Below are 26,354 nucleotides of genomic sequence, written 5' to 3'. Positions count from 1 at the left end.
ATCTAGCATACATGGGGAACAAATTTTAACTTGCATGAAAGATAGAATAACTTACCTTGTTGTTGCTTATGATCCTTGAAACCTTGTGAGCCTAGCACCCCAAGTGTGATGCCTCAAATGCTTCACACAACACCAAATGCTTTTGGAATGACTTTAGAGAGAATACACACTTCTAAAATCGGCCTAGCCCTCTTGTTTCTTATGTGTAGCCGATTTTGGTGGAGAATGGGTTTCTTATATAGTGTTGACACATCTAGGGTTACACCATGTAAACCCTAATGTGTCATGACTCTTCATTTCCATGACCCATGGGTTTGTAACTCCCATGGAGCATCCATGGAGCATCCTATGGGTGGAACCCAACTTGATAATCCATGGAGCCTCTTAGCCCACTATATAAGATATGGAAGATTTACATAATCTACCCATATATTTAATTAGTTATCTTTTGATCACTTAATTAATTCTAAATTAATTCTTGATCAAACTAATTAAATAATATTATTAATATATTAGAACTTATAATATATTAATAAACCATAAGTGTTATTTCTCTCATTTTAGTTTATCCAATTGCATGGTGCCATGCAACCCAAATCGACCATGCCGGGTCGGGTCAAGTACACACCAGAAATAGTTATGGACTTAGACACCTTATCCAACAGTCTCCCACTTGGATAAGTCTAATAACTATAACTACAATACTTCAGGAACCGATCGGCAATCGTAGCTCTTTCAAGGTCTCTCAGAACTGAGAAGATGATGATACACCATTTAAGATAAGTGATCATATAATCCTCTGTTCTAGATATCAGCCGGACAAATACATGGAACAATGTCTTACTTATTGTCCAGCAGTTTGTTTCCCGATTTCCGATTTGTTTGACAAAGAACTTAATTGAACACATCAACTTAGTTCTGACCGGGCCCGGTACATAAGTCAAAACAAAATCATCGAGGGGCCCAGATATCAGCTTCTAATCCAAGAAGGAACAGATAAACTTCGACTCATATGTTTGTTCTACCACTCATTGAATTATACACAAAAGCACGTTTTATAACATCGAGTTACCAATGCGTTAACGTACAATCAATGCATAACCAACTCATAAGTAACAAATCATATCTCTAGGTTTGAAGACTTATGATATTACCGTCTCACGATCACTCGAGATAAATTCCATGAAGTGATTCCAGTGAGCGTGGGTTGAGTCCAATGCTCAGAACTTATGAGCACTCATGAGTGTTGTAGCCATGTCCAACAACTTAGACCTCTGCAACCAATCATGAAAGTCTTGATTCATACCTACTTCCGACATATGATCGACTGTGGAGGTTCGAATAATATGATATACCAAACATAATTATTCTGGAAGTCAAAACATGCAAAAGAAATATAGTAAATGATCGACAAGAGATAGCAACACTTTACTCATAAATAAAACACCTTTTATTCATCATCTAATGTCAATTACACTTTACAAATTTCAAGGTTATCTAACTACTAAATCTAATATCATCCTTCAGCCCTATGCTCCGAGCATGATGGAGATGCTTAACCCGAGTCAGTCCCTTCGTGAGGGGATCTGCTGGATTCTCATCCGATGATACCCTCTTTGCCACGAGGAGTCCTTCTTCTATTCGATGTCTGATGAAATGGTATTTTCTGTTGATGTGTCTGGATCTCCCGTGATCCCTTGGTACCTTGGCTAAGGCAACTGCACTTTCACTATCACAGAAAATTTTCATTGGCTCTTTAATAGCTGGTACAACTCCAAGGTCTCCAATGAAGTTCTTCAGCCATATCGCCTCCTTTGCTGCCTCGCTAGCTGCTATATACTCTGATTCGCAAGTTGAATCAGCCACTGTCTCTTGCTTGGAACTCTTCCAAGAAATTGCTCCTCCATTTAAGGTAAAGACCCAGCCTGAATGAGAGCGGAAATTATCCCTATCAGTCTGAAAGCTAGCATCACTATACCCTACAACTCTCAAGTCTTCACTCCCACCGAGGGTAAGGACCCAGTCCTTAGTCCTCCGTAGGTACTTGAGGATATTCTTTACCGCAGTCCAGTGTGCCTTGCCAGGGTTCCCCTGATACCTGCTAACCATGCTCAAAGCAAAGGCTACATCAGGTCGAGTACACGTCATAGCATACATGATCGATCCTACAGCCGAAGCATAAGGTATTCGACTCATTTCTGCTATCTTAGCCTCAGTACTAGGGCTTTGTGTCTTACTCAATCTGGCATTACTCTGGATGGGTAACTCTCCTTTCTTGGAGTCCTGTATGCCGAATCTCTTCAACACCTTATCCAAGTAAGTACTCTGACTAAGTCCAATTAGTCTTTTACTCCGGTCTCTCAAGATCCTTATCCCTAGAATATAGGCAGCTTCTCCTAGGTCCTTCATAGAGAAACACTTCCCAAGCCAGGACTTAACTTCCTGTAGAGTTGGGATGTCATTTCCTATGAGTAGTATGTCATCCACATACAATACCAAAAAGCTAACTATACTCCCACTAGCCTTGACATATACACAAGATTCATCTTCACTCCTAAAAAAGCCAAATTCCTTGACTTTCTCATCAAAGCAAAGATTCCATCTGCGAGGTGCTTGCTTTAACCCATAAATGGATTTCTCAAGCTTACACACTCTATTAGGGTACTCTGTGTTGACAAAACCCTCTGGCTGACTCATGTAAACATCCTCAGCCAACTTTCCATTAAGGAAAGCGGTTTTGACATCCATTTTCCATATTTCATAGTCATGAAATGCGGCTATGGCTAACAGAACCCTAATAGACTTAATCTTGGCCACTGGAGAAAAGGTCTCATCATAATCAACTCCCGGAGTTTGTGAGAAACCCTTTGCAACCAGTCGTGCCTTATAAGTGTGTACATTACCATCCATGTCGGTCTTCTTCTTGAAGATCCATTTGCACCCTACAGTTTTACGACCTGGTACATTCTCAACCAAGTTCCAAACTTGATTGTCATACATGGAATGTATCTCGCTGTCCATTGCCTCTTTCCACTTGGCTGACTCAGGGCCTGCCATGGCTTCCGCGTAACTGTTAGGTTCATCCAGACCTATCAGTGTCTCATCACTGATAAGTGTATCACCTTCTGCAGTAATATGGAATCCATAGTAATGCTCAGGTGCATTCCTAACCCTTGTGGAACGCCTCAGAGGTATAGACTTGTCAATTGGCTCAACAGAAGTATCCTCCTCAAGTTGAGTGCTAGGGTTTGAAGTTCCTTCACCACTTGACTCTTGAATTTCTTCAAGGTCAACTTGCCTCCCACTGTCTCCTTGGCTTATTAACTCTCTCTCTCGAAAGAAAGCCCTCCTAGCTACAAAGACCACATTCTCACTAGGTCTATAGAAGAGGTAACCAAAGGATTTCTATGGGTAGCCGATGAAAATACACCTCTCACTTCGAGGTTCGAGCTTATCATGAGTCTCGCGTCTCACGAAAGCCTCGCAACCCCAAATCTTAATGTGGTCTAGTTTGGGTACTTTACCAGTCCACATCTCATGAGGAGTTTTGGCAACTTTCTTTGTGGGAACTAGATTAAGGATATGGGCGGCAGTCTCTAAGGCATACCCCCAAAATGAGATTGGTAGCGAAGCTCGACTCATCATGGAACGAACCATATCCAACAAGGTTCGATTACGCCTCTCAGCTACACCATTCAACTGCGGTGTCCTGGGAGGTGTCAATTGTGAGACAATCCCACATTCCCTAAGATAGTCGAGGAACTCTGAACTAAGATACTCACCACCTCGATCGAATCGAAGCATCTTAATGTTCCTGCCCAATTGATTCTCGACTTCCTGTTTAAACTCTTTAAACCTCTCAAAAGTCTCTGACTTATGCTTGATTAAGTAGACATATCCATATCTACTGTAATCATCAGTAAAAATCAAATAATAACGATTAGCATCCCTTGTGGCATGTTTGAAGGGCCCACACACATCTGTGTGTATAAGATCCAACAAACCTTCACCCTTCTCACAAGAACCTGTGAAGGGTGACTTTGTCATTTTTCCAAGTAAGCATGATTCGCAACTATCATCTGACTTTAGGTCAAATGACTCCAATACTCCATCCTTTTGGAGTTGGCCTATGCGTTTCTTGCTTATATATCCAAGACGACAATGCCATAATGATGCTTTATCCATGTTATTATCATTAACAGAATCAATACACAATACATTATTTCCTAAGTTATCAACCACAGATACAGTTTCATACACACCATCACAAGGTAATGCTTTAAAATAAAGAACATTATTAAAGAAAGCATTAAACGAACCAACTTCATTATCAAATGAAAAGGTGAAACCTTGTTTATACAATGCATGAAAGGAAATAATATTTCTTTCCATTTCTGGCGAATAACAACATTTATTCAAATCTAAACTAAACCCACTACTTAGCGATAAAGTATAAACTCCAATCTTGGTGACAGGTAAAGCTTTCCTATTCCCCATGATTAAGTTTATTCTTCCATGCTCCACATTCTCACTTCTTCTTAGTCCCTGCAAATCAGAACAGATATGAATACCACAACCGGCATCAAGGACCCAAGAGTTAGAATGGGGTGAGTTATTAGATAAGATAGTGTAAATACCTGCATGGTTGGGTTTAACTTTCCCATCCTTCACATCTTGCTGGTAGTTTGGGCAGTTCCGCTTCCAATGTGACTTTTCATGGCAATAGAAGCATTCAGCCTCTTTAGGGTCAGAAGAAGGAGTGACAAAACCTTTCTTGGTTCCACTTGAAGAAGAGCCATCAAGGGTCCTAGCCTTGGTACCCTTCGAAGAGCTCTTCCTCTTCTTCCCTCTACCTTTCCCGATTGCCAAAACCGGGGCAGAGTTTGGAGTAGGAGTGTTAACAACCGACTTACCCTTAAGACCTGTTTCTGCGGTCTTGAGGAGTCCCTGAAGTTTGCTGAGTGTGACCTCTTCCTTATTCATGTGATATGTCATGCGGAATTGATCATAGCACGATGGTAAGGAGTGCAAAATGATATCTATTGCAAGCTCCTCAGGGAAGTTCACATTAAGCTTCAGCAACCGATCCACATACCTTTGCATTTTCTGCATGTGGCTCGTGACGGATTCCCCGTCCTTCATCATGGTTGTTATGATAGAGCATATGATTTCATACCTCTCTTGTCGTGCACTTTGATGGTATCTTTCCATCAGATCTTGGTGCATTTCAAAAGGGTAGAAGTCCTCATAGGACTTTTGGAGTTCCGCTGTCATGGTGGCCAACATGATGCATGCCACTTTTGTAGCATCCCTTTCATGTGCCCGGAAGTCAGCGATCTCCTGGGGAGTTGCAGTGGTCTCATCAATCTCCTTAAGCTCCTTGTCAAGGACATATTCTTTGTCCTCGTAGCGGGTAATCATCCTGATGTTTATGATCCATTCATTGAAGTTGGATCCATCAAAAATGACTTTCCCACACAAGTTTATAAGGGTAAAGGAGCAATTAGGATTAGAGCCAGAAGCAGCATTGTTTGAAGACATCTGAAAGAAGAGAACAAGATTAGTTTAGATATTAAGAGAGTCCTTAGTAAAACACCCAAATGTAATATTAAGGCTAGGATCCAATCACAATATATTATAACTTAGAAGAGGTATGCCGTAATCCAAGCTATAACATATTTGAAAGGTAGGTGAATGACGATTCACCAATTTCCACCATGAAAAACGAAATATAAATATTAGGTTTTTAATTGGTTCTTAGAAATTCCTAGATTCTTTTGAGATTCAATGAACTTTTCAAAGGCATGTTTCAATCTCGAGTGTGCCCTCCAAGTTTTGTGACTGGGATATCGAGGATCACAAAACGAGGTGTGAAGTAACCATGCAAATCACTTGGTACCCTCAAGGTTTATCACTCAATCGATGTGCCGGTAAACCACACACGCTCCACCGATGCTATGGTAAACCTTAAGTCACCCTTTACCTACCTTGTTAAGTCCAAGTTAGTGTGCCGGTTAACCACACACGCTCCACCAACGACTTAAACAAAGTATAAAGTGTAATTTCATGGATTAGCACCTTATTCACATTTTCCTAAAGTAACTAAGATTGGGAATTTAATAAAAGCATTTAGTTACTTTATAATATTCATCATACTTTTAATGAGAATTTATAAGTCCTTGTCTTACCCGTTCGGCTAACGACCCTCCATCGATCAAGGAAGCGGTGGGTGAGAGTGGACACGCATTAAGTTGCCATTTTATAGGCAACAACCTTATACCCCCCTTATAGACCGGCTTCGTGAATGAGGCGTACTAGCGGTAAGACGACTTGACGTTATACATATATATATTAGTAACTTATAATATTATAAAGTATAAGGGTTGAATTTTAACTTTTAAAATTCTAAGGGTTGGAACTAAAGTTTTAATCAAGACTTTACATGTTCCAAAACTTGAGGGCAAGTTTTGTAAACTTCCAAAACTTTTCATTTCTTATAACTTATGAATTAATTGAGTAATAAAAATGAAGACTCTTCATTTTTATAACTCTTGTGTTATTTTAATGGCTTTAATAAAAGTGAGACTTTTGGTTTTCCATAACTTGAGGACAAGTTATGGACTCTATTAAAACACATTATGATCATGAATTAAACTACCATGAAGGTTACAAACAATTCCTATGATCATCTAATCTTCATAAGTTCAAGAACATGAATATGAACACTTTCAAGAATCAAAAATTACACTTAAAAAAAACTTGTAATTTTAATAATTGTCATTGTAAATGGATTAGCATAAACATTACACCATCTAAAACAAGCTTTAAAACATCAAAACAGTTTAGGGTAATGTTTCTAGTCCATTTCCAGCAACAAATGTGCAAACTTTCATACGAGCAGAAAACAGAAAAACGATTTTTTTTTTCAAGCTGTTTGCACACAAAAAAAAAAAACAACAACAAACGAACGATGCTCTGATACCACTGATGAGTTTTGAGCATTCTAACACTTCCTAAGTGTACATGCAACCCTAATAACCTTGGATCTATGTTTGTCTAATTATCATGCAAAGTTGAATTCCAAGGTTATATTCCTATCTAGCATACATGGGGAACAAATTTTAACTTTCATGAAAGATAGAATAACTTACCTTGTTGTTGCTTATGATCCTTGAAACCTTGTGAGCCTAGCACCCCAAGTGTGATGCCTCAAATGCTTCACACAACACCAAATGCTTTTGGAATGACTTTAGAGAGAATACACACTTCTAAAATCGGCCTAGCCCTCTTGTTTCTTATGTGTAGCCGATTTTGGTGGAGAATGGGTTTCTTATATAGTGTTGACACATCTAGGGTTACACCATGTAAACCCTAATGTGTCATGACTCTTCATTTCCATGACCCATGGGTTTGTAACTCCCATGGAGCATCCATGGAGCATCCTATGGGTGGAACCCAACTTGATAATCCATGGAGCCTCTTAGCCCACTATATAAGATATGGAAGATTTACATAATCTACCCATATATTTAATTAGTTATCTTTTGATCACTTAATTAATTCTAAATTAATTCTTGATCAAACTAATTAAATAATATTATTAATATATTAGAACTTATAATATATTAATAAACCATAAGTGTTATTTCTCTCATTTTAGTTTATCCAATTGCATGGTGCCATGCAACCCAAATGGACCATGCCGGGTCGGGTCAAGTACATACCAGAAATAGTTATGGACTTAGACACCTTATCCAACAATTACAAGAAAAGATAATCGAGTCTGACCATGCTCACAACGTGCCATGCATCTTCTCACGTCGTGAGATCCATCTGAATGCCATATTGCTCCAAAAACTTCTTAATCCATTAATCCTCTAATCCATCTGTTTTAGGAGGCTTCCTAACACTCCAAGGATCATAAAAATCGATGTTTTAAGGTCTTGTATGTGCAACATAAGAAATGAGATTAAAATGGGTCATTCATGGAGAAAAAGAGGATAAATTCTCATGCATGAACTCCAACATCATTCAAACTTCAGATCTATGACATATAAGCATTTAGGGACCCTAGGACCCATAAAGTTGACAACTTTATGGAGTCCCAACACTCTAACTCTTAAGATCTTGGATAAATATGCATAAAACCTTAGATCTAACAACAAGGAAACATAAACCCCGAATCTTGATTACTCACACTGGTCCAGAAAGGTAGCTAGATGATGCAAATGAAACTTCCAAGCTGCAACTATGCTTCCATGGTGATTCCTTCCTCTTCAAGTCACCAAAAGCTCAAGAAATATAAGGAGGGGCTAGGGTTAGGGTTTTACTGAGTTTAGGGAAGAAGGAGGGTGGTTTGGAACCCTAAAATGAAGTTTATGGGGTTTAAAAACTAGGCATTTTACTCCTTGAAGCCCAAAGTCGATCCAATCTCATTGCTGCTGATGAATGTGAACAATCACGTCGTCATCTTCCCGAGATAACTGATGATACCTGGCAAATAAACAACTTGGTATGCACAAAGATACCCGATACGATAAACATACGAGCATGTATCACATCCACTCAACCATCAGGTTGGAATATCGCAGGCCCAATCAACATACAGGTCCAATATCCTCGGGATGGAATCCCCCAAGATACCCGATACGATAAACAGACAAGCGTACATCGAGTCCACTCAACCATCAGGTTCGAATACCCCAGGCCCAATCAACCTACGGGTCTAGTCATCCTCGGGATGGAATACCCTAGGGTTTATTAGCCTACTGCCTCAACACAACCGCTCTACCAGATCCTCCGTGCCTTCGGTTTAGAGTCATCTGACACTGAGTATCTTGGACTACAGCATAAAGTAGGACCGCCTCAACCCATAATTACTATATGTCGACATATAAAAAAACAAGGATCAAGTAGGCACATAATACAGACTAACAACAATCACACAGCTCACTCCCGCCTACTATTTCTCTCACAACACATAGTCCCACTCCCAACTAAACTCCATGAAATGTGTAACCATAAGTAGCCAGAGGTGAGATAGCCACCCGAACAGATGATCATACTCTAGAGCCACAACCAAACAAGGAACAAACAAGAAAGCCTAGATCAAGAGTTCTCAGGCTATCCTACATGACCACAGATAATCCCTAGGGCACTACACTAGATGATAAACAACAAGTATAGATAACATACAAATCCAACAGTGCACTATAGCATAGCAACATCTTACATACCACGATACCGATCTAGAAGATAACTACAACATAGCAACATCCTATATACCAGGTTACCGATCTAATAGATCACTACAACATAACAACATCCTATATACCAGGGTACCGATCTAACAAATCACTACAGCATAACAACATCCTAAGTATCAACAATCCAAGAAATGCATGACCGTATATATTCAGTGGTGAGATAGCCACCCAGACAGGTGGTCCTACTCTAGAACCACAACCAAACAAGGAACAGGTAAGAGAGCCTAGACCAAGAGTCCTCAGTCTATCCTACATGACTATATCCTGTCCCTAAGGTATCCTTCTACTTACATATAACCAAAACTAGTGGGCCGGCATTGGTGCCTTTGACCCACGGTACAATGCGGTAAAACTCATTTGAATCAAGGAACTCTGAAAACTGTGATACGACCCCTTTCAGCACTGCTTGCTCCCGCGTATCCACTAACACCAAAACCAGATAGAATCTCAATCAAATCCTCAAGTATGACCTAAAGTTAAACTTGGTCAAAATTCAATGGTTAACGGTCAATGAAAGTCAACGATCAGTAGGCCCTCACAATGTGACCATCTATGGCTCACGTCGTGAGCCACTACAAGAAAAGATAATCAAGTCTAACCATGCTCAAGACATGACCTGCATCTTCTCACGTCGTGAGATCCGCCTGAATACCATATTGCTCCAAAAACTTCTTAATCCATAAAGCCACTAATCCATCTGTTCCAGGAGGCTTCCAAACACTCCATGGATCATAAAAATCGATGTTTTAAGGTATTGTATTTCCAATACAAAAAATGAGATCAAAATGGGTCATTCATGGAGAAAAAGAGGATAAATTCTCATGCATGAACTCCAACATCATTCAAACTTTAGATCCATAACATATAAGCATCTAGGGAGCCTAAGGACTCAGTTGCCAACTTTAAGGAGTCCCAACACTCTAACTCTTAAGATCTCAGATAAATATGCATAAAACCTTAGATCTAACAACAAGGAAACATAAATCTTGGATCTTGATTACGCACATTGGTCCAGAAAGGGTAGCTAAATGATGCAAATGAAACTTCCAAGCTGCAACTATGCATCCCTGGTGATTTCTTCCTCTTCAATTCACCAAAACTCCACCAAAAGCTCAAGAAACACAAGGAGGGGCTAGGGTTAGGGTTTTACTGAGTTTAGGGACAAAGGAGGCTGGTTTGGAATCCTAAAATGAAGTTTATGGGGTTTAAATACGATGGAAACCCTAAAAGATCGTGGGCGTGGGCTGCAGTACACCTCACGTCATGAGCTCTTAATGCTCACGTCGTGAGTTCAGCTTAAATAAAAATCTTTATTGATCACTCAACACGTCGTGACCCTTCAATGGTCACGTAGTGAGCCCTAATTTTACCCAAAAACCAGGCCTTTGACTCCTTGAATCCCAAAGTCGATCCGATCTCATTGCTGTTGATGAATGTATATAGTCACGCCTTCGCCTTCCCGAGATAACTGATTATACCTAAAAAAAATAAACAATTGGTTAAGCACAAATCGTAGTGACTTTCCCCAAAGATACCCCACACGATAAACATACAAGCATGCATCGGGTCCACTCAACCATCTGGAATACCCTAGGCCCAATGAACCTATGGGTCCAGACATCCTCGGGATGGAATACCCCAGGGTTTGTTAGCCTACCACCTCAACTCAACCGCTCTACCAGAGCCTTCATGCCTTCGGCTTACAGCCGACCTGCTCCAAGTATCTTGGCCTACAGCACACATCAGGACTGCCTCAACCCACCACTACCAAATGTCAACATATATACAAACAAGGATCAAGTAGGCATATAATACATACAAACAACAATCACACAGCTCACTCCCGCCTACTAGTCCTCTCACAACATATAGTCCCACTATCAACTAACCTCCTTAAAATGTGTAACCATAAGTATCCAGAGGTGAGATAACCACCTGAACAGATGATCATACTCCACAGCCACAACCAAACAAGGAAAAAACAAGAAAGCCTAGATAAAGAGTTCTCAGGCTATCCTACATGACCATAGATAATCCCTAGGGCACTACACTAGATGATAACCATGAAGTATAGATAACATACATATCCAACAGTGCACTATAGCATAGGAACATCTTACATACCAGGATACCGATCTAGCAGATCACTACAACATAGCAACATCCTATATACCAGGTTACCTATCTAATAAATAACTACAACATAACAACATCCTATATACCAGGATGCCGATCTAACAAATCACTACAACATAACAACATCCTAAGTATCAACAATCCAAGGAATGCATGACCGTATATATTCAATGGTGAGATAGCCACCCAGATAGGTGGTCCTACTCTAGAACCACAACCAAACAAGGAACAGGTAAGCGAGCCTAGACCAAGAGTCTTCAGTCTATCCTACATGACTATATCATGTCCCTAAGGTATCCTTCTACTTACATATAACCAAAACTAGTGGGCCGACATTGATGCCTTCGACCCATGGTACAATGAAGCGAAACTCATTTGAATCAAGGAACTCTGAAAACTGCGATACGACCCCTTTCAGCACTGCTTGCTCCCGCGTATCCATTAACACCAGAGGCAGATAAAATCTCAATGAATAGCCCAAAATCCTCAAGTTTGACCTAAAGTTAAACTTGGTCAAAATTCAACGGTCAACGGTCAATGAAAGTCAACGGTCAGTAGGCCCTCACTATGTGACCATCTATGGCTTACGTCGTGAGCCACTACATGAAAACATACTCGGGTCTGACCATACTCATGACATGACTTGCATCTTTTCACGTTGTAAGATCCGCCTGAATGCCATATTGCTCCAAAAACTTCTTAATCCATTAAGCCACTAATCCATCTGTTCCAGGAGGCTTCCTAACACTCCAATGATCATAAAAATCGATGTTTTATGGTCTTGTATGTCCAATACAAAAAATGAGATCAAAATGGGTCATTCATGGAGAAAAAGAGGATAAATTCTCATGCATGAACTCCAACATCATTCAAACTTTAGATCCTTAACATATAAGCATATAGGGATCTTAAGGACCCATGCAGTTGCCAACTTTATGGAGTCCCAACACTCTAGCTCTTAAGATCTTGAATAAATATGCATAAAACCTTAGATCTAAAAACAAGGAAACATAAATCTTGGATCTTGATTACTCATATTGGTCCCGAAGGGTAGCTTAATGATGCAAATGAAACTTCCAAGATGCAACTATGCTTCCATTGTGATTCCTTCCTCTTCAAGTCACCAAAAGCTCAAGAAGCACAAGTAGGGCCTAGGGTTGGGGTTTTACTGAGTTTAGGGACAAAGGAGGCTGGTTTGGAATCCTAAAATGAAGTTTATGGGGTTCAAATACGATAGAAACCCTAAAAGATCGTGGGCTTGGCATGCAGCGCACCTCACGTCGTGAGCTCTTAATGCTCACGTCGTGAGCTCAACTTAAATAAAAATCTTTATTGATCACTCAACACGTCGTGAACCTTCAATGGTCACATAGTGAGCCCTGATTTTACCCAAAAACCAGGCCTTTGACTCCTTGAATCCCAAAGTCGATCCGATCTCCTTGAATCACGTCCACTCAACCATCGGGCTGGAATACCCTAGGCCCGTTAAACCTATGGGTCCATACATCCTCGGGATGGAATACCCCAGGGTTTGTTAGCCTACCACCTCAACCCAACCGCTCTACCAGAGCCTTGATGCCTTCGACTTACAGCCGACCTGCACCAAGTATCTTGGCCTTCAACACAAATCAGGACCGCCTCAACCCACCTCTACCAAATGTCGACATACATGTTGGGTTTTGAGCACTATAACACTCCTATGGTGCACATGCAACCCTAAATGCTTTGGATTTATGTTTTCTATATTATACATGCACTTTTTCTATTTTTCCAAAGCATTGTCCTAACTAGCATACATATTGCTAATTGAATAAAACATCTAGATAGATGACATTCCTTTTGAAGGACTTGTAGTTCTTGACCTTTGAAAGCTTGAGCACCTCAAGTGTGATGCCTCTAATGGTTCACAAACACCAATATGCAAGAGGATGATTTAAGAGAATAAGCTATTTGTCTCAATGAGAAGGTGCAACCGATTTTGGTCTATGGAGGGTTCTATTTATAGTGTTGGACATGCTAGGGTTACACTTGGTAAACCCTAATAACCCATGACTTTCCACATTCTCATGCTCCATGGGTTTAACCTCCATGGATTAGTTTAGCCCACAATCATGGATCATTAGCCCACACTACAATAATGATTGATTTACATAATCAATCCCCATATATTTAATTAGTCTCTTTTGATCACAAAATTAATAAATTAATTCTTGATCAATACTAATTAAATAATTCCGTATTAATATATTATACTTGTAATATATTAATAAACCATAAATAACCTTATTCTCAACATTCATCCTATCAAATTGCACTGGTGAAGGCAACCCAAAAGGACCATGCTACAATCGGGTCAAGTACATACTAGTTATAGTTATGGGATTAGACACCAAATCCAACAGTCTCCCACTTGGATAAGTCTAATAACTATTACTACTAATGTACTTCAAGATCTAACTTAGCAATCGTAAGCTTTCAAAAGCCACTGTCGAACGCTGACCTAGTCAGCGACGTGTCCTTCAGATAAGTGATCATATACTCCTCTGTTCTCAAGATATCTATGCGGACAAACACATGGAACATAGTCATACTTATTGTCCTAGAATTTGTTTCCCGATTTCTGATTCTTCTGACATAGAACATAACTGAACACATCAATTTAGTTCTGACCGGGTCCGGCACATAAGTCAAAACAGAATCATCGAGGGGCCCAATATATTGCTTTTAATCCTCTTAGGATAAAAGGAACATATAAACTTCGACATTATATGCTTGTACTAACTACTCATGAAATCATGCACAACGACACGTTTTATAACATCAAGTTACTGATGCGTTTTCATGCCATCAATGCACAACCAACTCGTAGTCAACAACTCATATATCTTGGTTTGAAGATTATATGATATTATCGTCTCACAATCACTCGTGATAAATTCCATGAAGTGATTCAGGTGAGCGCGGGTTGAATCCAATACTCAAATCTTATTTTAGGAGCACTCATGAATGGTGTAGCAAACTGTTGCTATGCCTAACTCCTTAGACAATCTACAAGCCAAGTCATGACAATCTTATTTCATACTTACTTCCAACGTATCGACTGTGGATAGTTTGAATAATAATAATAATCATAATTTTATTATTCTGTAAGTCAAAACATGCAAAGTGAAGCAATAGTAAATAATTGGCACAAGACATTAACTTTACTTATAAATAAAACTTCTTTTATTCAATCATGAAATGTCAATTACAATTTAGCTATTACAAGTTTCGATTTATCTAATTACTAAAACTAATATCGTCCTTTATCCCAATGCTCCTCGCATGCTGCAAGTGCTTAACCCTAGTCAGTCCCTTTGTAAGAGGATCTGATGGGTTGTCCTCTGACGATATCCCCTTTACCACGAGGTGCCCTTCTTCTACCTGATGTCTTATGAAGTGGTATTTTCTGTCGATATGCCTAGATCTACCATGATCTCTCGGTTCCTTGGTTAAGGCAACCGCTCCTTCATTATCACAGAAAATCTCCATAGGCTCCTTTATGGATGGAATGACTCCAAGGTCTCCAATGAAGTTTTTCAACCATATTGCCTCCTTCGATGTTTCGCTTGCTGCTATGTACTCTGATTCGCACGTTGAGTCAACTATAGTTTCTTGCTTGGAAATTTTCCATGTCACTGCTCCTCCATTCAGGGTAAACACCCAGCCCGACTGAGAGCGGAAATTATCTCTGTCGGTCTGAAAGCTTGCGTCGCTATACCCTGTCACTCTCAAGTCATCACTCCCACCAAGGGTAAGGATCCAATCATTAGTCCTCTGTAGGTACTTAATAATGTTCTTAACTGCAGTCCAATGAGCTTTACCAGGATTCCCTTGATATCTGCTGACAATGCTCAGAGCAAAGGCCACATCAGGGCGAGTAAAAGTCATAGCATACATGATCGAACCAACTGCGGAAGCATATGGTATATTACACATTTATGCTATCTCAGCCTCTGTACTCGGACTCTGAGTCTTACTCAGTTTGGCATTGCCTTGAATAGGTAAGTCGCCTTTCTTGGAGTTCTCCATGCTGAAGCGCTTCAACACCTGTCCAAGTATGTACTTTGACTAAGTCCTATTAGCCTCTTACTTCTGTCTCTCAATATCCTTATCCCTAGGATATAGGCAGCTTCTCTGAGGTCCTTCATAGCAAAACACTTCCTAAGCCAGGACTTAACCTCCTACAAGGTTGGGATGTCGTTTCCTATGAGTAGTATGTCATCTACATACAATATCCGAAAGCTCACTATATTCCCACTAGCTTTGACATATACATAGGACTCATCCTCGCTTCTCGAAAATCCAAACTCTTTGACTTTCTCATCAAAACAAGATTCCATCTACGAGATGCTTGTTTCAATCCATAAATGGATTTCTCAAGCTTACACACTCTATTAGGGTACTTTGCATTGAAAAAACCCTTTGGCTGACTCGTGTAAACATCTTCAGCCAACTTTTCATTAAGGAAAGCGGTTTTAACATCCATTTGCCATATTTCATAATCATGAAATGCAACTATGGCCAACATAACCCTTATAGATTTAATATTCACTACTGGTGAGAAGGTCTCATCATAGTCAACTCCCGGAGTTTGACTAAAGCCCTTCGCAACCAGTCACACCTTATATGTGTGTACTTTCCCATCCATGTCGGTCTTCTGCTTGAAGATTCATTTGCACCAGACTGTCTTACAACCCGGTACATTGTCAACCAAGTTCCAAACTTGATTGTCATACATCGACTGAATCTCGTTGTCCATAGCCTATTTCCATTTTGCAGACTCGGGGCCTGCCATGGCTTCCTTGTAGTTGTTAGGTTCATCCAAATTTACCAGTGTGCTATCACTGATAAATGTATCACCTTCAGTAGTAATATGGAAACCATAAAACTCAGGTGTATTTCTAACTCTACTGGAATGCCTCAGAGGTAAGGACTCGTCAATTGGATCAACTGGAGTTTCCTCCTCAGGTTGATTGCTAGTGTTTGAGGTTCCTTCACCGCTTGAATTTTGAAGCTCTTCAAGGTCAATTTGCCTCCCACTGTTTCATTGGCCTATGAGTTCTCTCTCACGAAAGAATCCTTTCCTCGCAACGAAGACAACATTGTCACTCGGTCTGTAGAAGAGATATCTGAAGGATTTATGTGGGTAGCCGATGAAAATACATCGCTCACTATGAGGTTCGAGCTTGTCGTGAGTTTCTTTTCTCACAAAAGCCTCGCAACCCCAAACTTTGATGTGGTCTAAAGTGGGAACTTTCCCTGTCCACATATCGTGAGGTGTTTTGGAAAACTTTTTGGTAGGGACTAGATTAAGGATATGAGCAGTGGTCTCTAAGGCATACCCCCAGAATGAGATAGGTAATGAAGCTCGACTCATCATGGAACGAACCATGTCTAGCAAGGTTCTATTGCGCCTCTCATCCATACCATTAAGCTGTGGTGTCCTAGGTGGCGTCAATTGTGAAACAATTCCACATTCCTTAATATAGTCAAGGAACTCGATACTAAGATACTCTCCTCCACGATCGGATGGCAACATCTTTTCTTCCGGCCCAATTGATTCTCCACCTCTTGCTTAAACTGTTTGAACTTTTCAAAGGTTTCTAACTTATGCTTGATTAAGTAAATATACCCATATCTACTATAATCATCAGTAAAAGTCACATAGAAGCGGTTAGCATCCCTTGTGGCTGTTCTGAATGGTCCACACACATCAATGTGTATGAGATCCAACAGACCTTCACCCTTTTCACAAGTACCAGTGAAGGGTGACTTGGTCGTCTTTCCATGTAAACAAGATTCGCAAGTGTCATCCGACTTTAAGTCAAATGACTCCAAAACTCCATCCTTTTGGAGTTGGGCTATGCTCTTCTTGTTGACATGTCCAAGACGACAATGCCACAAGCATGCATTGTCCAATTCATTGGAAGAATCAATATTCAACACATTATTTCCTAAGTTATCTATAATCATCACAGTTTCATATACACCATTGCAAGGTAATGCTTCAAAATAAAATACACAAATACAATAAGCATAAATACCACCATTTTCATTATTGAAAGAAAAGGTAAAACCTTGTTTATACAAACTGTGAAAGGAAATAGCATTTCTTGCCATATCGGCCGAGTAACAACAATTAGTCAAATCTAAATTTAAACCATTACTAAGCAATAAAGAATAAACTCCAATCTTGGTCACAGGCGACACTTTCCTATTTCCCATGATTAACTTTTGTTGGATAAGGTGTCTAAGTCCATAACTATATTTGAGATGTACTTGACCCGACCCGACATGGTCCATTTGGGTTGCACTTCACCCGAATAATTTATATGGATAACCTTTTGAGAATAGTATAAGTTATGATTTATTAATATATTATAAGTTCTAATATATTAATATGAAATCATATTATTTAATTAGTATTGATCTACAATTAATTTAGAATTAATTTGGTGATAAAAAAGGTGACTAATTAAATATGGACTCTTGTATTTATATAGTGTGGGCTATTGCTTATTTAGAATGGGCTAGGCTACATGGAAAGTCCATGCATAGTCCTTGGAGCTTTAACCCATGGATCTCATGGAAATGAAAGGTCATGGGTATTAGGGTTTACATGAATGTAACCCTAATCCACCACACTATATAAAGGAGTCATTGGCACTTGAAATGGCACTAGTGTGTGTGTGTGAGCAAAGGTGGTCGATTTCTACAAGTGTTCATACTCTCTCTAAAGGTTTCCAAAGTTTGTGGTGATTTGTGACTTTCATTTGAGGCATCCACATTATTGGTGCTAGGATCTCAAACTCCAAGCAATCAACCACTACTAAAAGGTATGTAATTCCACTAGTGTTTGATGATTCAAGTACCCCATAACATGCTAGTTAGGAAGTAAACCTTGGAAAATTATTATTTGCATGTATCTTAGAGAAAACATAGATCCAAGGTTTCTATAGTTGCATGTACACCATAGGAGTGTTAGAATGCTCAAAACCCATCAAGTTTATCTTCCCGTGCTCCACATCCCTACTCCTTTTTAGTCCCTGCAAATCAGAACAAATGTGAATACCACAACCAGTATCAAGGACCCAAGAATTAGCATGTGATGAGTTATTAGATTGAATAGTGTAAATACCTGCAAAGGAGGGTTTGATCTTCCCATCCTTTATGTCCTGCAAGTACTTGGGGCAGCTTCGTTTCTAGTGCCCTTTATCATGACAGTGGAAGCACTCTGCTTCCTTCGGATGGGAAGAGGGATTAACAGAACCAGCTTTGGTCCCACTTGCAGAGGATCCATCAAGAGACTTTCCCTTGCGGCTCTTGTAGGGAGCCTTCCACTTCTTTCCCTTCCCATGTCCGATTGCCAGAACATGGGCAGAAGTAGTAGTAGGAGTAGACACAACTGACTTGCCTTTCAGGTTGCTTTCTGCAGTCCTAAGAAGGCCTTGAAGCTTGCTAAGAGTGACCTCCTCCTTGTTCATATGATAAGTCATATGAAACTGATCATCACAAGAAGGTAAAGAATGTAGAGTAATATCTATGGCCAACTCTTCATCAAAATTAACATCTAATTTAAGCAAGCGGTCCATGAATCTCTGCGTCTTCTGCAAGTGGGCCGTGATGGGTTCACCATCCTTCATTTTGGTTGTGATCATGGAGGCAATGATCTCATACCTCTCCTGCCGAGCACTTTGATGGTATATTTCCATCAAATCATGATACATTTCATAGGGGTAGTAGTCCTCATAGGACATCTGCAGTTCAGCAGTCATGGTTGCAATCATAAGACACGACACATTTGTCGCATCCCTCTCATGAGTAGTGTGTTCAGCGATTTGTTCAGGAGTAGCAGTGGTGACATCAATCTCCTTAAGATCTTTATCAAGGACATATTCTTTGTCCTCATAGCGAATAACCATCCTGATGTTTCGAATCCAGTCATTGAAATTCGAGCCATCGAAAATGACCCTCCCACACAGGTTCATGAGGGAGAAAGAGCCTGAAGGGATTAGGTTGGAAGAATTGTTTGGGATAGACATCTGTAAAAGAAGAAGAACAAAGTTTAGATTAGATGATAATCCTTAATATTACACCCAATAGAAATATTAAGGCTAGGACTGTCACACCCCGATCATTGTCGGAATCGATCGAGGCGTGATATATTGTTCAAAGTCTCATGACAACTATGTTATAATATGATTAGATTCAATTAAGTACTAAGTATGCAAACAAGATCCACAACATACAAATACAAATCCAAATACGAACACCATTTATTACATCAAATTTAAATAGTCTTGTGGATTTCTAAGGCACAACCTATTTTTCATCAACTTCATTCTTCAAATCTGCATCATGGGTAAAAACAGGTCAACTACGAGAGTTGGTGAGTAATCTAATTTTAGTAGAGAAAATTGTGAAGTTGAAACCTTTATAATTGGAAATTTGTTTTCTTTTGAAGTCGGCAAACAATTGTATTTGAGATAACGGTTTATAAATCAAAAATTGATTAACAAATGATAACAACAACAATAAGTCCTCACCCTATATATACATATGTATATATATAAAAATATATATAGGATGGAGCATCTAATCATCATACACACTCAACCACGTGCGATCAATCACCTTAGCGTCCCAAGGCGGGGTGGTCAACCCAATAGCGCTATTATTGTCCATAACGTACCTCAATAATACGGGCATAGTCATGGAGATTAGACTAAAAATGGTAATGCACTACAAGTACATGTAGCGTAAACAAACAATAGTTATACAATTAATGACTCACGTATAAATGTCCCAACAATGTCTCAATTGTGATAAAACAATAAAATGAAGTTGGAATATATTAGAACCACATGATACACCCCAAAAGTATTGAAAATTATAAAGTATGGGGTAGATTACTCACATTAGTCCCAAAACGAAATGCGTGTGTCGTACGATAGACGGTTCGGGTCAAAATGGCGTAGAACCTAATATAATTAATAGTTTTGGTTTAGGAACTGCTAAACGAGAATAGAGTACTAATACAAATAATTAGACACATATTCTTATATTAGATGAATTAACAATAATTCATTTTGATTATAATATTAAGGTATTCATTTGTTAAATGAATTTTAAATTGAATTAATTACTTTGCATAATTAATTTATATTTTCAATTTAGGCCAGATTTTAATAATTTCTTATTAAAATAATAACTTGCCCAATTATAATTATTTACAGATTTTAACAATTATTTATATGAAATAATCATTAAAATGCATTTTTACATGCTTAAATACTTAGGAAAATGGTTTTAAATAGTACACAGTATTGAAAAATTATGAAATTATTAGGAAATCATTATTTCATACAATATTAATTACTGTAAAATTTTTATATTTTTCTGAGCTGTTTTAGTATTTATTTAATACTTTAATGATTAAACAACAACAAAATTCGGGAAAAATACTAAATGATTTCCAAAAATTCTGTAAAATTAACCATAGTTTTATAACATGATATAGAGCTCAGTGTATAAGTTTCAGATATTTGTGACTATAGGAAGTATTTGTTTATATATTTCATTATTAATTAATCAATAAAATCATAAATAATAGTAGACATTAATATAAATGCATGAAACTTCATAAATTATGTTTAATCAATATATAGGTCATCCCAGAATTTTCTCAGAATTTATTGAATGCAAAAAGTATTTTATGTGAATTATTGCCCTACTTTATTGCAATAATTATAGTAATTCAATAAAAATAAGTTATTTTCTGAAAATTTCCAGAACTTCTTATTTTATTGATGGTATTCTGAGAAAAATCAGGTTTATGCATAAAATGAGTTTTAGATATATTGGTGGATTTAATTTGTTTCTTGTATGAATTTGAAACTTTTAACAACATACCTTGATGAATGCTTCAAGAGGGGTAAAGATTTGAGTATAATAGATTGTTCTTGGATGGAATATTAGTATTTCTTGGAGGAAATTTCGAGATTGAGAGTGAGAGAAAGATTAGAGAAGGTTTAAGTGGTGAAGAGAATAATGTGTTGGGAGAAAAAGGAAAGGAAAGTGGATGGGAGGTGAGAGTGGGAGACCATGGGAATAATCTTTTTGCTTTTGGTGGTCTTCATAATTTCCCACTAACACAAGCATCTTTTACATAATTAATATAAGAGTTTTATAAAATTTAAAGTAAAGTTTATAAAAATAGAGTTTTATAAAATTTAATGTAAAGTTTATAAAAATGGAGTTTTATAAAAGATAGGTTATGATTTGATTATAACAATCTACTTTGATTTGAAGTTTAATTATAACATTCAATTTTGATTCTTTTAATTTAATTAGAGCATTATACTTTGATTTGATTTTAATATGGTATCATAATTTAATTTGATTATAGTTATAACGTTGTACTATACTATGTTGCTATTAACGTCAATTTATATCGTAGTGTATGGGTTTTGATCCTATTAGCGTCAAGTAATCTTGAGTAGGGTTTGAATGAGATTGAGATAGGTTTCGTTTGTGATCTTTTTGAGTGTCCGGCTTCGCAACGCAAGGTCCATAGACCCCGTTAAGCCATGATTTAGTGTCCTACACAATCCCGATGATTGTGCAATAGTGTTTTATCGCTTTGGTTCATTGTCTAGCACTGTTAAGGCTAAGGAAAATCAAACACATGAACTTTCCAAATGATGTTTTCTCATTAAAATAGCAAATTATACAGTGATTACATAACGTAAACCCTATCATACAAGGGTTAATGGAGTTGACCGGTTTGACTAGTTGACTTTGTTTGACTTTGACTTGACCGAAATTTGATGGTTGTCACATCATCCCCCCGTTAGAGGGAATCTCGTCCCGAAATTTGCATTTTGATTGGGACTTCAAGAGTTTGGAAAAAGATGTGGAAAACTTTTCGTAGTACAAGAAATTGATTATGGTGAGGAACAACCCTCCTGATGTCACATGATGACCTTGGAAATTTCTTATTGTAACTTGAACTGAGTCAATTTAAAAGGAGTTTATTGTTTTGGGATGATAGAGTATTCTATGTGTGCTTTTATACTCCCTGTTTTATCCTTGGTATTACCACTATGAATATTTTATAACGTAGTTAGCGAGTTCCATCATTACGAATGTTTCAACAAATTTTGACGAAATTTGCATTATAAGTCCTACAAGTTCTTTTATAGTCGATTGACGTAAACTAGTCGTATATCATTAAGATTGCAAGGGCATTTTGGATGGGTGACCCCGCCTTAAGCCCACAACCAAACAAGGAACAGGGAATGAGGCGGAATCATACATTCTAAGTCTATAGAATCTTAATGATATATGACCATAATGTTTACACTAGCCCTCATAGATTCCAGGGGAGTAGTATTATTGGGCTAGAAGTAGGAATTGTAGTTCAAAATAAAATAGTTATAAGCCTGCTATCTTCAAACTTGGGCTTTGGCCCCTCCCGATTCCTAATCAGAATAGTCCAATACTCCCAATTCTCCAAGCGACCAAGCGGTATCAAGAAATCAAAATCGATTCATCCCCATTTTCCCAATTCGCTGCCTATCTCGCCTGCTGTTCGTTTGTTGCTGTCTCGCCAAGTCAGTCGCCTGGTCTCACTCTCGCCAATCGCCATCGCCAAGTGCCCAAGTCCCCATTCTCACTTCACATAAATCAGGTATGTAATCCCGAGACCCAAATCCTGTTCAGATGTTCTTTCTTTTCTGATTGTAAGATTGTTGATTGTTGGTGTTGGCGTATTGCACTGCTGCTGCTGTTTTCTGTCAATTTGTTGCCTATTTATACGTTACTACTGTCTTACTGAGTTTCCTTTTAATTTGGCTGTCATTTGCGATTTGGCGATTTGCCAATTTGATTTATAAGTTATGAACTTATAGATTTGGTTATTGATTTGGTTATGCTTAACAGCTTGTCAGCTTCAAACAAAACTGAAAAGTGACAACAAAGATTGATTTGGTTATTGTTAAATGAGTTATTGGTTATTGTTCTAATTTTGAATTTGATTTTGTTTTGATTGGATCAATTGTTCCTTCATTTTGATTTTTCTAGATATAATCATGGGAAAGATGAAAACATTGAAAGAGAAATTGTTGTCTGCTTACTAATATATCATTCATAATCTGTTTTTAAAGACATTAAAGGCTGTCGGGCTGAGTTGTAATTCTTTTTCTAGGTGTTTTTGGTGTTTATTTGTAGAAAACAATATGTTTTTTTTTTTAATTTTAATTTCAGTTTATAATATTTTCGCCCCCCCCCCCCCAAGTTAATTGTTCAAGCTTCGCCACTGATAGATTTACTAGTAAAAACCCTGAGTTTTTTTTTTACATAGATGATAAGACTTATTTGGGTTTTGCCGTGTTCTCAAGATTCATGGTTTATATACTTGAATCGATGCTAGTTTTAGTAATAAAAAGAAATTTTGAATTTAAACGTCGAGGTTAGAAGCTTGTACTGATATTTAAGGGGTTAAAAAATAAAATTTTATTAGTTACCTATAGCGACACACAAGTCATAATTTGCATGTGTGAAGACTTGGAGTACTTTCTAATTGGTTCGTGTGTGAAGACTTGGAGTACTTTCTAACTGGTTCATGTGTGAAGACTTGGAGTACTTTCTAATGAAAAGTGTGCTACTGGGGAAATTTGAAACTGGTACGTAGCTTCAAAGTCAAGAATATGCGGTAGGCATGTGATGTATTAAATGCATGAGGCACATAATTCATAATTTGCGGCAACATATACGTATATGTGTGTGAATTGAAGAAGAAGGTTACAGTTCAAAGACCATATATATTCATTTCCTCTTTATTTGTTATTAATTACTTCTCCCACTTCACTTATATAAATCATCACATTCTTACCGCAACTTTTAACTTCTCCCTCACAAATGGATCCACCTGCAGATCATCAAAACCCCATATATGACCTCGATTGGTTTCAGTACTTTGATCATCAAGATCTTTTCAGGTATATATAAACGTCACTCATTACCCCATCTTTCGCACAAAAAAGTGATTTTGTCTATATTGATCAAAACATGGTTTGGATTTGTAGTGATCAAAAAGAGTCTTCCATCGTGTTGGATTTGATTATCTTGAGTTTTTTTTTTCTTTTTGTTTTTTTTGGATTTTTGCAGTGGTGACATGCTCGACCATCATGATTACGAGTTGTCGGAAAAATTGCATGAAGTGCTCGATCAGAACGTTTCCACAGTACTTAACAAAGATCAAAACATCATTTCTAGAAATGAGTTTCACGATTTGGATCCCCTTAAAGACATAAGCTTATGGGATTGTTGGGAGGATGGTAATTTACCATTGGTTAGTTTCAGTGAAGACTGTAAATCCGGTGGTGAGGCTACAGGTAGTTCTAGTGCTGCCACCACTGATCACGGTGGCCGGAAGGTGGCAAATAGATTGAGACCATTGGAGTTTGAAGAGATAGCGAAGTACTTTGAGATGCCGATAATCATGGCAGCAAAGGAACTAGGGATAGGGTTAACATTGTTGAAGAAAAGATGCAGAGAGCTAAACATAAACAGATGGCCTCATAGAAAACTTAAGAGCCTTCAATCCCTCATTCAAAATGCCAAGGTAAACTACGATAATAACCTTCTATACATTACTCATGCATGTATGCATGCACTTGGTAACCAAAGTTGTTTTGGTATTTTCTAAAATTTTAATTATTAGTTTCTTTATAACATAAACATAGGCCCTAGGCATATGCCACATCGAATCAATTGTTTTACTACGATTTCTGATTTATATTTACATAAACTTAACTCATTGTAAATTTTATGAACTCACACGAAAAATATATTGCATCTACCTAAAAAAACTAGGAGTTGGGATTAAAGGAGGAGGTAGAGACGTTAGCAGGGCACAAGAAGATGATGGAGAAATTGCCAGGTATGGAATTGACAGAAAGAACAAAGAAGCTTAGGCAAGCTTGCTTCAAAGCTATTTATAAGAAGAGAGAACTTAACAATCCTTAGTCCTTACCTTTTCTTTTAGCCATTTTGTTATAATTAGTGGATTTTAATCTACATTGTATGTGTTTTTCTCTTGATAGATTGATACCCTTTTTAGTTTCATTGTGTTTGTCTATTGATTTTTTATACAGAAAATTTTGTATAATTTGGGTATTATAGTTTGTATTATGTATTTAGCTATATTCTAGATTGCCGACACGACTACGCTGACGACTCTATACCAGAGGTCTATATAAATAGACTTATGAATTTAGTAGGAATAACTTGATTATAATCTTGTGATTTGTTCCATGTCTGATCCACTCCTAAGATTCACTCGACATGCCTCCAGTTATGTGTAATTAAAATTTTATTAGACTGTTGATCCTAATGAGTCTACCCTAAGTCCACAACCAAACAAGGAACATGTCAACTATGAGAAACACGCATATGGACTTGTGAGTTATTTGTAAATTGATTAGGGAAATAAAGTTTTTTTTAGACATAGTTGGGTAAAATAATTGTAAAACACTTGTTGGGCCATGGTTAGGAGTGTTGGGCACCTTTTGGGCTTTCCATGGTTACTAAATGTGAAACATGTAGCACTTGCGTGGGCCCCCACAAAACTAAGTTTTCACATTTCTTTCCCACTTCTAGGCCCATTAGGGAACTTAATAGTCCAATGAGTTGGCCATTTTGGAGTGTATCCTTTCGGATACGTTTGATAAGGTCGGGTATTTTGATGGCTCAAAAGTAATGTGAATGACGCGCTTTGGCCTATAGGTTTGGGAACTCTCGCCTTTGGTCCCCATATAAGCAAACTGGTCCCTCGGTTGATTGGGATGTATACGAATGCTTACCTAGTCAGGACTTTCGGGCTACCGGCACCTCCCCCTTCCAGTT

This window comes from Lactuca virosa, chromosome 5 (assembly GCF_052849685.1).
Source record: "Lactuca virosa cultivar CGN04683 chromosome 5, Lactuca_virosa_CGN04683_v6, whole genome shotgun sequence".
Lineage (NCBI taxonomy): Eukaryota > Viridiplantae > Streptophyta > Magnoliopsida > Asterales > Asteraceae > Lactuca > Lactuca virosa.
This window is presented reverse-complemented; position numbering follows the sequence as displayed.